The following is a 15,134-nucleotide window of genomic DNA, read 5'->3' on the forward strand; positions in this document are numbered from 1 at the left end:
ACCCAATGATTTACTGGGCTTAAAATCATCTCCTCTTGTGCTCCAAGCAGACAACAGCCACCTAGTCACGTAGCGGACGGTTGGACGGGACTAGAAATTCTCAGGCACATTATAGCAGAGGCCTGAAAGAATATTTCGAGTCCTTGAGCTTCAGAGGAGAATAACGTGAGACGCAGAGACATTGAGTCTCGTTTCACTAAAGACAGACGCAGGACATGCCGCAGGAGTGGGTTAGTGTGACGATCGCTTCATTGAAAAGACCTTGACGAGCTGGGGACGCACACGAACAAACGGAAATGACGGGCAGTAAAAGACCAGCTGGTCCATCAAGCCTGCCCCTCACTCGGGATGGCTGGAGCATCATTACTGACACTTACTCCCCCTCCCCCCGCCCGCAGCCATGGAATCTCCCGGAAGAGGCAAAGATCCTGAGAAAAAACCCTGTGCCTTGAAGGGATAGAATACACTGGAAAATTCATCCCCGATCCCCTCAAGTGATCGAAACCAGTCCAGGAGATCATATGGATCAGAAGCACGTTAATAGTAAATCCTCTTACTTTTTATATGTTGCGACCTCTTCCCCAGCCAAAAACCGGTCCAGTTCCCTGGAGAAGGCAGACGGAGAGTCAGCACCCACTACATCAGCCAGCAACGCATTGCAGAGGCTCACTACTCACTGGGAAAAGAAGAGCCGCCTCTCCACATTCTTCCTACCAAAATGCATCACTTTACACTTCTGTGACTCTATTTCATCTGCCATGTATTTCCCATTTCGCCAGTCTCCTGAAGACTGTTACTATCCTCCACATTATTTACTACTTTTGCGAGCTTTGTGTCATCTGCAAACTTTGAAATGATACCCTCTATATCCAAGTCCAGGATATTAATATATATCATATAGAGCAGTGGTGCTAATAGTGACCCCTGGGGAACACCACTGTATACTTCCCTCCAGTCTGAAAAAACACCATTCACCATTACTCTCTGCTTTCTGTCTCCTAGTCAATTTTGTATCCGCGCTGCCACTGTCCGTTTAATCCCATGGGTGACTACTGTTAGATCCGTGGGTTACACTGTCGCACAGTTAGATATTGGGCAGTGCAGAACACGAATATCCAGTTCAGATTATATGGGGAATTACTGTCACATCCCTGGGTTATACTGTGTTATTATTAGTTATGTGGTAGTCCAGAAATACGAATGTACAGTTCAGTTTAAAAAGGAATCTGTTGATGCATCCTTGCGTTAGACTGTCGTATTGTTAGAAAGTGGACAGTGCAGAATATGATTATCTAGTTCAGATTACACGGGGGAACTATAATTACATCCCTGGGTTACACGGTCGTGTTGTGAGATATTGGGTAGTGCAGAAACAAAAATAATCAAGCCAGAATAGAGAGGGAGAACTATTGTTACATCCCTGGGTTTCACTGTCGTATTGTGAGATATTGGATAGTGCAGAAACACGAATATTCAGGCCAGATTAAAAGCGGAACTATTGTTACATTCGTGGATTACATTATAGTATTGTGAGGTATTGGAGAGTGCAGAAACATGAATATCCTGTTCAGATTATAAAGAGATACTATTGTTACATTACTGGGCTACACTCTCATGTTGTTAGGTATTCGGTAGTGCAGAAACATGAATGTCCAGCTCAGATTATAAGGAGGGAACTATTGTTACAGCCCTGGCTTACACCGTCATATTGTTAGATATTCGACAGTGCAGAAACATGAATATCCAGTTCCAATCATAAGGGGAACTATTGTTACATCCTTGAATTACACGATCATATTGTTAGACATTGGGCAGTGCAGGAACATGACTATCCAGTTTAGATTAGAAGGGGGAACTATTGTTACATCCCTGGGTTACACCGTCATATTGTTAGACACGGGGCAGCACACCGGCCTCCAGGATCATTCAAGCACGTCACAAATCACAATCTAGGAGAAACATGAAGCTTAGAGGATTACAGAACAGGGGCCCATCGTGTCAGTGCCAGTTCATGGTTAAAGCAATTCAAAATGTATGCAATGGCAAACTTTCTCCCAAGTGCCCTTTATCTTCATCAATTTCAAATATGTATTCAATTTTTTCTTAAATGATACAATGGTAAAAATTGTTATTGTACCTTTTCTGGTTATTCCATTCCCGATGGTAAAATATTCCATGCTCCAAAAAATCTCTGCGTGAAGAATTTAAAATTAAACTCTTTCATGATGAGCTGGAATTGTTGACCTCTTGTCACTGATACTAAAAACCAGAGGATACAGTAATTGTCTGTTACTCTATCACTGATCCTCACGACCACACGATACAGTAATTCTCTATTACTCTATCACTGATCCTCACAAACAGAGGATACAGTAATTCTCTATTACTCTATCATTGATCCTCACAACCAGACGATACAGTAATTCTCTATTACTCTATCACTGATCCTCAGAACCAGACGATACATTAATTCTCTATTACTCTATCATTGATCCTCACAACCAGACGATACATTAATTCTCTATTACTCTATCACTGATCCTCACAACCAGAGGATACAGTAATTCTCTATTACTCTATCACTGATCCTCAGAACCAGACGATACAGTAATTCTATATTCCTCTATCACTGATCCTCACATCCAGAGGATACAGTAATTCTCTATTACTCTATCACTGATCCTCACAACCAGAGGATACAGTAATTCTCTATTACTCTGTCACTGATCCTCACAACCAGAGGATACAGTAATTCTCTATTACTCTCGCACTGATCCTCACAACGAGAGGATACAGTAATTCTCTATTCCTCTATCACTGATCCTCACAACCAGAGGATACAGTAATTCTCTATTACTCTATCAAACAGCTTCATGATTTGAAATTTAAGTTTCCTCTCCTCCATTTCCATAGAAGAAATCGCTGAATTTCACGTCTTTCCTCACACAGCTTCCCTTAACTGGCCTCGTTCGAGAGAATCTACATTATGCTTCCTATGGGTTGAATGCAGTTTCTATAATGGCCGTCAAAACTGCAGACTGTACTCTGGATCTACGGGCTTTAACCAAAGAGAATCACTCATGAAGCGACATCACATTAAGAGAGTAGGAATAAATGGGTCTTTTGAAACAGAGTATCGGAATAAATGGGTCTTTTTCGGGGTGGCAGGCGGTGACTAGTGTGGTACCCCAGGGATCAGTGCTTAGGCCCCAACTATTCACAATATATATCAATGATTTGGATGAGGAAACCAAATGTAATATTTCCAAGTTTTCTGACGACACAAAACTTGGTGGGATTGTGAGTTGTGAGAAGGATGCAAAGAGGCTCCACGGCGAATTAGGCAAGTTGAATGAATGGGCAAATACATGGCAGATGCAATATAACGTGGCAGAAAGAAAAAAAGAAAGGCACAGTATTATTTAAATGAAGATAAATTGGGAAATGTTGATGTACAAAGGGACATGTGTGTCCTTGTACAACAGTCACTGAAAGCAAACATGCAGGTGCAGCAAGCAGTTCGGAAGGCAAATGGTATGTTGGCCTTCACTGCAAGAGGATTTGAGTCCAGGAGCGAGGATGTCTTACTGCAGTTTTAACCGTCCTTGGTGAGACCACACCTGGAGTATACTGTGCAGTTTTGGTTTCCTTACCTAAGAAAGGATATACTTGTCATAGAGGGAATGCAGCGAATGTTCACCAGACTGATTCCTGGGATGGCAGGACCGTCGCATGAGGAGAGATTGGGTCAACTAGGCCTGTATTCACTAGCGTTCCGAAGAATGGGAGGGGACCTCATTGAAAGGTATAAAGTTCTGACTGGATGCAGGGAGGATGTTTCCTCTGGCTGAGGGGTCACAGTCTCAGGATACGGGGTAGGACATTTCGGACTGAGATGAGGAGAAATTTATTCACTCAGAGGCTGGTGAACATGCAGAATTCTCTACCACAGAAGGCTGTGGAGGCCATGTCGCTGAATATATTAAAGAAGGAGCTAGATAGATTTCTCGACACAAAAGGCATCAAGGGGTATGGGGAGAGAGCGGGTATATGGTATTGAGATAGAGGATCAGCCATGATCATATTGAATGGCGGAGCAGGCTCGAAGGGCCCAATGGCCTACTCCTGCTCCTGTTTTCTATGTTTATATGTTCCTATCAGCCCGAGCCAGAAGTAAACCAGGTTTTACCAAAGAGAAAAAAGGCAAATAACGAATAAACCTTCACCTTGGTCACTGTAACTGGTCTCATCATACATTGACGGCTCCCTAAAGGCTGCCTCCGCAGTCCATTTGTCCCATTTTTGACAGCCCTGCCTTCAGCGATATCCATGCATGAGAATGCCCTCTATTGCAATGCGATGGTTGTAGATAAACCGAGTTACGTTGTTCGAACAAAACAGTGTCCAAAAGTAATGGCCAATGTTAATTTATCTCGACAAGTCCGTCTATTATATAAATCTCTTTCTATTACAAAAATATTAGCCCAGAAATTACATTTGTTCATTCAGTGGACAACTAATGAACACAGTCCAATGAAAGTTAACAACAACTCGCATTCACAGACCGCCATTAATGTAATAAACATTCCCAGGGGGCTTCACGGAGGGGTGGGTAAAAACGGGCATTAAAGGAATAAGAAGATATCAGGAGGACTGGTGAAAACCTTGGTCAAAGAGTGGGTTTAAGGAGGGTGGAAAAGGAGGAGAAGCAAATGGAGAGACGAAGGGGATAAGGTTAGTTTTTGAATGTAGAATTTAGTTGTCTGAAGGAATGGCCGCCAATGGTGGGATGAAGAGAGTGGAGGATGTTAAAATATAACAATAACTACTTGTATTTATATAGCGGATTTAACATAGATAAATATCCTAAGGCGATTTACTGAGGTACAATCGGACAAAAATGGACCCCGGCCAAAGAAGGCGATGTTACGAGGGATGACAAAATCATGAAGCAAGGGATGTCTTTCATAGAAAGTCTGAAAGAAGGAAAAAACTTGCCTTCATATCGCACCTTTCAAGACCTCAGGACATCCCAAAACGCTTTACAGTTGATGACGTACGTTTTGAAGTGCAGTGACTGTGGTGATGTAGGAAACGTGGCATCCAATTCGCACGCAGCAAGCTCCCATAAAACTACAATGAGATAAATGACCAGAAAATCGGTTTTAGTAATGTTGGTTAAGGGAGAAATATTATCCAGGAAAGCAGGATAACTCCTCTGTTCTTTTTCCAATACTTCCGTAGAATCTTTTACATCTACTTGAGATGGCAGATGGGTTTTCCGTTTAACTTGTCCTAAGAAAGTGAACACCTGCGACAGTCCAGTGCTCCCTCAGTGATGCACTGCAATGTCAGCCTGAATTATGTGTTCAAGTCTCTGGACTGTGACTGAACTCAAAACCTTCTAACTCAGAAGCGAGACTGCTGCCAGTGAACCACGGCTGAAACCTGAAAGGTGGAGAGGGAGATAGAGTGGGAATTCTGGAGCGTGGATATGGCTGAAGGCACGGCTGTCAAAAGTAGGGCAAATGGACTGAGGCTGCACAAGCGACCACAGGTCGAGGAGCAAAGTCTTTGGCAGGGGCTGCAGGGCTGGATGAGGTTACAGAGATAGGGAGGGGTGAGGCCCCGGTGGATTTAAGTGTAATAAAGAATAAAAATAAACTGCAGGCTTAGGAGACTGGAAGCCAATAAGGTCAGTGAGGATTTGGATGATTAGTGCTGGACTCTCCAATCAAAAAGAGAGGAGAGTGGATGAAATCAGTAGAAAGGATGTGGAGATTGTGGGGTCAAAGATCATGACTTCCCAATTTTTAACTGGCTGAATTCATGGCTCATCTAAACAGAATGTCGCTCTGACAACACAAAGACATTGGAAGTGTAAAGAGAGGCGGTGGTTTTGTCAGCGTCCATCTGAAAGCTGGTCCATGTCTGCGGACAATGTCACCAAAGGGTAGCATGTAGATGAGGAAGAGGAGAGAGCCAAATATTGAATCTTTAGAGACATCAGATATAACGGTGATAGGGTGGGAAGAGAAGCTTCTCCTGGCTATGATCAGATAGGTGAGTGGAACCAAGCGATGGATGTCCCACCAAAAGAGGCCAATGATCGATGAATGAGGAGGTACGGGTGGGTTTCCTGTAGGTGTTGAGGAAGTGGCGGTGATGGGGAGGGGTGGGTCACGAAGGGATTTAAACCCCAAGATGAAAATTTTAAATGTTAGGCAATCGGAATCTCGGAGTCAGTGAGAGTCAGTGAGGCCGAGCAGGACCTGGTGCTGGTTGGAAGGTGGAGGGCGGGTGGCCGCCAGGAGTGAACTGGAGGAATGGAATCTGGAGGGGACAGAGACATTGATGAGGTTTTCAATGACAATTGGCTGAGGAATGAATGAAGGCGGGTGAGGGAAGCGGGGTTTACACCGGACCAATTTACTGGAGCCATCAACCAATGTAAAATAAACGGGTAAACATCTGCAGTGAAATAACGGAGAGAGGAATGGCAATAAAGCTCGTTCAGTGTCCAACCCCCAATATCACCCACTGTCATTTCTCGGATACAATCCTCAACGTGGCTTTTAACTGTCCCTGTGCCAGAGACACAAAATTCATATTTTGACTGAGAATCTGCAGGAACAGTGAAACGGGTCTGCTGGTGCCCCTGGATTCAGTGTACATTCAGAGAAATCGGTAAAATTTATACATGAATCGGCAGGAGTGAACATGGTCAATACAATTATTTGAAAACTGTAAATGAAGCCGCTCATTGTTGTTGGACCAGTCCTTTCTGAGCACAGCTTTTAACTTTATTGCTGAGAGAGGTCTCATTAAGACAAGGTTCTGAACTTTGAGATGTTTGTGATATATCCACGTCATTAATTACATTGGAGACAAAGCTGCTGTTGTAATGTGTTTGTTCAGGTGACTGTAAGTAATAGCAATGATCAGGGGTATAACCGTCTCAATGGAGATTTATCCTTAGTATAAATTAAGCTCGTTGCAATGTATCAGGTCAGAGTGCCTGCCGGAGCTGCGGTTTTCAGATCAACAGAAGTCACTGCTCCTCACAGAAATGGGATATCCAGTACTGTTTCAGATAGAACGCATTTACTATCCTGTCCTTGCAGCCATTGGAGTCCCCAGTAAGCCGTTATCTCATCTGTGAATATTGTAAATCGGTGTTAAATGTGCTGCTGTACTTGGCTAATTATTTTTTCTCCCACCATATTTTATGCAGTCAGCTTTTCTGTTCCAACAGTTGTTTCAAGTCTCTGCTCTTTGGTCTTGTCGGAGCTGCATTATATCTGTAATGAACATTGTATTTCCAACCCTGGCACTGTTACTGGACTGTTCTTTGTACTGAATATACTGTTGATTAATGGCATGTCCTTAACTTCAAAACTTTCAGTCTTGTAACAGCTGCATTATATTTGTTATGATCCTTACATATCCAACACAGGCATTGTTACTGGATTATTCTCTGCACTGAATTTATGGTGGAATAACGGTCCATCCTTCGGTCCTGCAGTAATTGCATTATTTCTGCCGTGAACACTGTTTATCCAACCCTCGCATTGTTACTGGATTATTCTCTGTACTGAATGTATTGGAATCAGGTGTATGGGCTAAGAGCTGGTATCAGACCATCAGGAACTGGAACAGTTTCATGTTGTGAAATATATTTCCATAAATGTGTTTTCAGTGATTGATAATGAGACAGCTCACGGTCTCAGAGTTACAAGGAGGCAGCGCAATATCCTCCCTCCACAATAACATGGTTCAGTTTCACTGGGATTTCAATCTACTTATTGTTTATCACTGTTATGGCATATTTCGTTATGTGTGTGTTTGTCGCAGCTCCAGAAGTCTGGTTACTGAACTGTGTTTGCTGCTGATTCTTTCATATCTCAATATCTGCTTCACTGTGGATGAATTCACTGTAAAATGCAATGTTTTGAGGTTATGTTGTATCAGTTTGAACTTTATCTGTTGGAATCAGGAGCCTTTCTATTTATCTGCAGATTATAAGCAGCAGCGGTGATGTTGGCGTTTTGTTAATTGAACAATGCCGCCATCTAACGCTGTACTTTATAATTGCAGGAGAAGGAATTTCAATTATTGTGAGGTGTGTCTGGAACAGGCATTTGATTGTGTTTATTCCAAGAATTGTAGATGAAGTGAACAGTGTACGTGAACAGGTGGAGACTTGGATGGTCTGAAGAAACATTCACAGAGGCTTCACCATTTAACAAACTGACACTAAGAATAGGATCGTTGGAACACGGGGCTGGTGAGGAGAAAGCAGGCGCAGGATGTGAGGATTTACTCAGATGTGAAAAGCGGCATAGAGCAAAAGAGTAGAGAGAGTGCGGAGAGTTGGACAGGGGCGTTTGAGAACGCAAATGAGATGGAAAACGAAAGGGAGGGGAGAAGGAACGAGTGGAATAGAGAGAGACAGAGAGAGACACATAGAGAATGAGAGAGAGAGAGAGATCGAGAGAGAGACACACAGAATGGGACAGAGGGGGAGAGAGAGCGAGCGACAGCGATGTGAATAATTCATCGGAATTAATTACTGAAACTTGCAGTACAATTATGAAGAGGAAATGTGACTTGAAGGTGTTATTTGGATGTTGTCAGATTGTGAGAGTTTTACGCCGGGTGTGTTTATCGCTATCAGGTCCTCAGTCTGTTTATGTGAATGTTCCTTTCACTTGTTTACTGACTGAATAAATAAACAAAACTGAAATGTATCTGAAGAATTCATCGCATTGAATTATTAGGATGCTGTACTCTAGAAGCCATGTGTCAGCTTAATCCAATAAAGAACAAGGCGAACTTAAAGAATACATTTTAATTTAATTTCAATTGAATGTGCAAAGTGATTTTCTTGAAACATTGTGTAACCAACGAGCTGTTCCCTGACACCAATAACCACGGACGTTAAAAGTTGAATTTATTAATTACTTTGTGTTACTGAGACCTGTCGACTTGACTTCCTCTAACATTCCGTTGCAGTCTCTCCCTGTGAATCCCCGCCTCTCCTCCCACTCTCATCTCATCTGTTGCTTCAGTTTATCCTCTTTCCAAAACCAACTGCTCCTGACTCCCCTCCCCTCCGACGTGTCATTTTTCTTTGTCTCCCTCCCAATTTCAATCACTGGCTCCGCCTCCAGCTGCCTCTTCCATGCGTATTCGAAGTTTCAAACTCACCGACTCGGATCTCGGTCTTTCCCGTTTTGAGCTGGCCCCTGTCAGCCCTCTCAACCCAGAGCAACAAACCAGCAGCACCTCCCCCTGTCCCCTTACCTTCCCGACCCTCGCTCACTTTCCCGTCCAGAGGACCGTTGGATTCCCGCTCAGCAAAACACCTCCCCTGTTACCCACCGGCACTGCCCCCTCACTCGGCCCTTCCAGTGGATCCGATGCTCACTTTGTTAACTTTCTGTATCAATTTCCCAATTCATTATTGATCATTGTATTTAAAAACATTTCTCTGCCCGAAAGCGCTGCCCAGGTCAGTAAATCAGTTTCCACCGTTTGATTCAGCATCAAAGCTGGAAATTTCACCCTGATCCTGTCAAACTGTTGCTTTGGCTGCAGGTCTGATCAGTAATTTCTCTGCTTCCGTTTCTCTCTCTTACAGTTAACTTGGTGGCGATTGTGATCCTGTCCCGAGGAAAGTGCGGACTCTCCAAATGTATCACTCGCTACCTGGTGGGAATGGCGGCGGCCGATCTCCTGGTCGTTATCACTGATGTCATAATGTGGCGCATTGCTGATATTTATTTCCCAGTTTCATTCTTGACCATTACCCCCGTGTGCCGCCTCATTTTCTTCCTGATTCTAACAGCCACGGCGGCCTCTGTCTGGTTCACGGTGGTTTTCACCTTTGATCGATTTGTGGCCATTTGTTGTCAGAAGCTGAAAACAAAATATTGCACCGAAAAAACTGCGGCTGTTGTTATCGGGGTGGTGAGTGCGCTGAGCTGTTTACTAAACATTCCCTGGTACTTTGTAATTGGCCCGGAATATATAATGGACAATGTACCCCGGGGTTGTGTCTTTAAACCGACCTTTTTTACTTCACCCGCATGGGCAGCGTTTGACTTGATTAACCTTGTTTTGATGCCTTGTCTCCCATTCATTCTGATTTTGCTGTTCAATGTTCTCACCGCCAGGCACATTTTAGCGGCAAGTCGAGTCCGCAGGGGACTCCGGGGCCGCAGCAATGGAGAGAATCACAAGGATCCAGAGATGGAGAACCGAAGGAAATCCATCATTTTACTCTTCAGTATATCAGGCAGTTTTATATTGTTATGGAGTGCACTCGCTTTTTATGTTATCTCTGCGCGTATAAGAAACAGTCAGTACGATACGGCCGGTGACATTGAGTCAACCGGATTGATGCTTCAACTTCTCAGTTCCTGCACCAACACGTGTATTTATGCTGTGACCCAGACTAAATTCAGAGAGGAGCTGAAGAACGGGGTGAAATACCCACTGAATCTAATTGTTACATTAGTTAAATCATAGAAACGTCTGAAGACTTTTCACCTGAAATTAAATAAAAAGACAATTAGAGTCGATTTTCGCCTTTGGCGGTGGCATAAGACGGGCGGAAGCGGATCATGCGCCCTTTATTCACTGCGTCTGATTTTACTATCCATTGACATCAATGAGTTCACTAAAGTAACTGATTTCAATCCAATACTTTAAATAAATTTGGAAATACCAGACAGGAATTATATTCCAACCGACAAATGCGGTGTTGTGAAATAATGCAAGATGTGATTCTAAAATGAAATGGTTCGCTGTTATTAGTCTGGAAATAATATAATTTCAATATTAAATGTTGAATCCTGAAATGAATAAAATCAAATCCTCCTTTTCGGTTGATGATTATTTCCCATCACACACACTGCCCGGTGTGATGGACTGAGGGTGAGCTGTCAGGGTCAGACAGCGTCCTGTTCATTGGGACATTGGTTTTGACCAGAACAGAATAGTAATGGACCAACACCCGGACCGTTACTAACTGGTAAAATATTAATGTAATTTCAAACTTCAGTGGGGAGTTCCGGAGATCGTTTCCTCTCTGAGCTGCTGTGCAGCATTTTTTCCTCAGCATGGAGTTTAATGGGACGTGAGGGTTTGCCTGGTTACACCGATCTATAAGGAGATCTTTCTGAGATGATCAGGAGGCGGGAGATTTGTCATGGCCGCAGCAGGCCAAGGGAAAGCTCTCCCGCTCCTCCTTGCCCCACAAAAAGAAACTATTCAGTGTTCCGGACCACTCAATGCCCATCGAAAGGGCGGCTCCTCCACCCATTTGTAACTTACATTAAATGGTGTCCCGTGTACGTCATAATACTCTGATTTACATATTACACTTGACCTGACCGGAAACAGTCATAGAGTCAGAGAGTTAGACAGCACGGATCGAGGCCCTTCGGCCCATCGTGTCCGCGCCGTCCATCAAGCCCAGTCTAATCTAATCCCATATTCCAGCATTTGGTCCGTAGCCTTGTATGCTATGGCATTTCAAGTGCTCATCGAAATGCTTCTTGAATGTTGTGAGGGTTCCTGCCTCCACAACCCTCTCAGGCAGTGAGTTCCAGATTCCAACCACCCTCTGGGTGAAAAAGTTCTTTCTCAAATCCCCTCTAAACCTCCCGCCTTTTACCTTGAATCTATGCCCCCTTGTTATAGAACCCTCAACGAAGGGAAAAAGCTCCTTAGTATCCATCATATCTATGCCCCTCATAATTTTGTACACCTCAATCATGTCCCCCCTCAGCCTCCTCTGCTCTAAGGAAAACAAACCCAATCTTTCCAGTCTCTCTTCATAGCTGAAGCGCTCCAGCCCTGGTAACATCCTGGTGAATCCCTTCTGCACCCTCTCCAAAGCGATCACAGGTGGGTGTTGTTCCAGCAGCTCTCCTCAGGACCCTACCCCCGATGACGGAGGCAGGGACGCCAGTGTTAAAGGGGCGGTAAGTGACCTGACACCATTTACGAGCCTCTACCAACCCATTTCCGCCAGGCTGGGATGCTTAAATCGGCCACACCTTCCCTGACCTACGCCTTGGTATCAGTCTTCGAAGCCCACAAGCTGGTCCATTTTCTCAAACTGCACCGGTTCACATCACGTGAAGGGAATTTTTCACCATCGCAGAACTGGTAGAGCGGATCAACCGCCCCTAATAGAACCAGCCCGATTTTGATTTCTGCCCAGGCAGTGAAGTTGAAATTCCCCCCTTTGTCACTGCTCCCAATGTTCGACAGGTCCGTCAAAGAAATCAGACAGTGTTTGCCAAACATTAACATGAATGTGGGTTCATGGGTCGGTATATTCGGGTAAAAGGTGATAACCCCCCTCCATAGAGACAAGACCCCTCTACCATTGAGTCGAAGAGGGGTTCACCCCAACATCCCGGATACACAGGATGCTGTGCTCTACGGGCAGTTCCCAGGGACGAACAGCAAGACAGATATCAACTGCTACTGGAAGACCAACAACTCGGTGAAGGAGGCCCTTTGGTCCGCCGGAAACCAACTGGTTTCCAGCTGAAGGAGCTGTTCACGACCGAGTATTGCCACCTGGCACACTCCAAGTTCCAGAAGTACATGCTGTGGTCTGTCATATCCCAAGGTATCGCTATCAGATACTTAGCCAACTCTCTGGAGTTTGCTGATACAATCAGGCCCCACTGCCTCCCTTGCTGGTCCATTCCATACATCCAGCACCATCTGCCTTAAAATGCATTCAAGCACTGTGCTCATCCTGTGCCTCAGGGAGAGAAGACTAATAAATCAGGAGGACCCAGATCATCAGCCTTATGTGAGTTTCGACATTTCAGTTTTAATTCAGCTTATTGCATTTGCAATTTTTTCTCTTTTTTGTACATTTCTATTTTTATTTCATGGTTGCAGATTTTGCATTTTTTTACAAATTCTCCAAAACCTGTGCGCAGTGAGTGCTGACTCCGGGCCCTTTTATTGACAGCTCTCACCTTCACCCCCCGCCCCCCCACCCAACCCCGCACCCGGCCATCACTCCACTCCCGCCAAACGCCTCCTGGGCTGACTCCTCCCATCACGTGACACGCGGCAGCGTCTCTCATCTTTGCGCGTTGATGTCACGACGCGTACGTGCCGCATGCGCAGCGCGGTCCCTCTGCCGCGTTCCCTGCGGGTGCTGCTGTGGGCGGGGGCGAAGCCCACAGAGGGAGGGCCGGCACCGGGAGTGGCCTGAGAGGGGAGAGCGGGGTGGTGGGGGAGGGGGGGGGGTGACGGGCGGAGTTACTCGGGGCATCCTGCGGGCCCCGTGAATCTCCACTCTGGCAGCGCCCGGTGTCGAGCTGGGCTCGGGGGGGAGTCACTCTCCCGCCTCCCCGTCAAACGGGCCGTGGGTCGGAGCCCAAAAGTGAGCGAGAATCAAACAGCACAGAGAGAGGCCGCTCGGCCCATCGCGCCTGTGCCGGCTCTGTGGAAGAGACCGCTTGGCCCATCGCGCCTGTGCCGGCCCTGTGAAAGAGCGATCCCATTAGTCCCACTCCCCCCTGCTCTTTCCCCACAGTCCCGCAAATTTCCCCACTTCAAGGATTGACCCGATTCCCTTTTGAAAGTTATTATTGAATCTGCTCCCACCGCCCTTTCAGGCAGTGAATTCCAGATCAGAACAACTCGCTGCCTAAAAACATTCTCCTCATCTCCCTCTGGCTCTTTTCCCAATTCCCTTCAATCTGTGTCCTCTGGTTACCGACCCTCCCGCCAGTGGCAACAGTTTCTCCCCATCGACTCCATCAAAACCCCTCCACATTTTCAACCCCTCTATTAAATCTTCCCTTAACCCTCTCTGCTCTAAGGAGAACAACCCCAGTTTCTCCAGTCTCTCCCGGTAACTGAAGTCCCTCATCCCCGGAATCATTCTGGTAAATCTCCCCTGAACCTTCTCTGCTCCAAAGCGAGTAATCCCAGCTTCTCTATTCTCTCCGTATAATTATTATTATTAAGTGGGTTGTGCTGGGTATCTGGAAGCTGTAATTCGGTGAGTAGAAAGCAGTGGGAGGATAAGTCTGCAGATTGATTTTGGGAGATGGTGAAGACGGTGATCGTGGATTCAGACAAGGGAGGGAGGTGGTCTTTGAGACCGTCCGTGCTCTGTTGTAAGATCTCACTGTGTGTGTCTGCTTCCAGCACTTCCCATTTGAACCTGTGACCTGACTGGCGATTTCTCCGAACTCAACTGCTGCTGTGAACCTGACTGTTCCCCCGCGGACACCAATGTCTTCTCCACCTGTCTGCCTGGCAGTGAACCGTAAGTTTCTGTTCGTGTGTTACTGCATTGGCTCCCGGTCCGGCAAAGCCTCGATTTTAAAATCCTCATCCTCGTGTTCAAGTCCCACCATTGTCCTCTCCCCCTCCATATCTCTGTAATCTCTTCCAATCGATTTAATCTCCACGGACAACCCCATGTCATTCCACCCGATTATGGCTTCTAACCCACCCATTTATCTCCTCCACAGCCCATGTAGACAGGAAGAATAGACAGTGCTGGGACAGTCAATCCTGTTATCTACACAGTCGGTGCCGGGACAGTCAGTCCTGTAAGACACATAATCAGTGCTGGGACAGTCGGTCGTCTGATACACACACAGTCAGTGCTGGGACACTCAGTCCTCTGATACTCACAGTCAATGCTGGGATACAGATTCCTGTCATATCGTCAGAGCTGGGACGCTCAGTCCTGTTATATATGATGTGGAGATGCCGGTGATGGACTGGGGTTGACAATTGTAAACAATTTTACAACACCAAGTTATAGTCCAGCAATTTTATTTTAAATTCACAAGCATTCGGAGGCTTCCTCCTTCGTCAGGTGCATCGTTCACCTGACGAAGGAGGAAGCCTCCGAAAGCTTGTGAATTTAAAATAAAATTGCTGGACTATAACTTGCTCCTGTTATATACACAGTCAGTGCTGCGACATTCAGTCTTTTTACATACACCGTCAGTGCTGGGACACTCAGTCCTGTTATGTACACAGTCGGTGCTGGGACACTCAGTCCTGTTATACACAATCGCATAAATAAATAACTTCAAGCAAAGAATCAAATCTCCAGGACCTGTTGG

The 15,134-nt window shown here is 45.4% G+C and overlaps 1 protein-coding gene across 6 annotated transcripts in view; it reads right to left on the bottom strand.

Annotated features, from left to right (window-relative positions):
- Nucleotides 1-15,134, bottom strand: part of LOC137318393 (zinc finger protein 3-like) — a 626,361-nt gene that overhangs the window by 48,508 nt on the left and 562,719 nt on the right. The gene's annotated exons all lie outside the window — the stretch shown is intronic.

The sequence above is a fragment of the Heptranchias perlo genome, unplaced genomic scaffold (assembly GCF_035084215.1).
Source record: "Heptranchias perlo isolate sHepPer1 unplaced genomic scaffold, sHepPer1.hap1 HAP1_SCAFFOLD_70, whole genome shotgun sequence".
In the NCBI taxonomy this organism is placed as follows: domain Eukaryota; kingdom Metazoa; phylum Chordata; class Chondrichthyes; order Hexanchiformes; family Hexanchidae; genus Heptranchias; species Heptranchias perlo.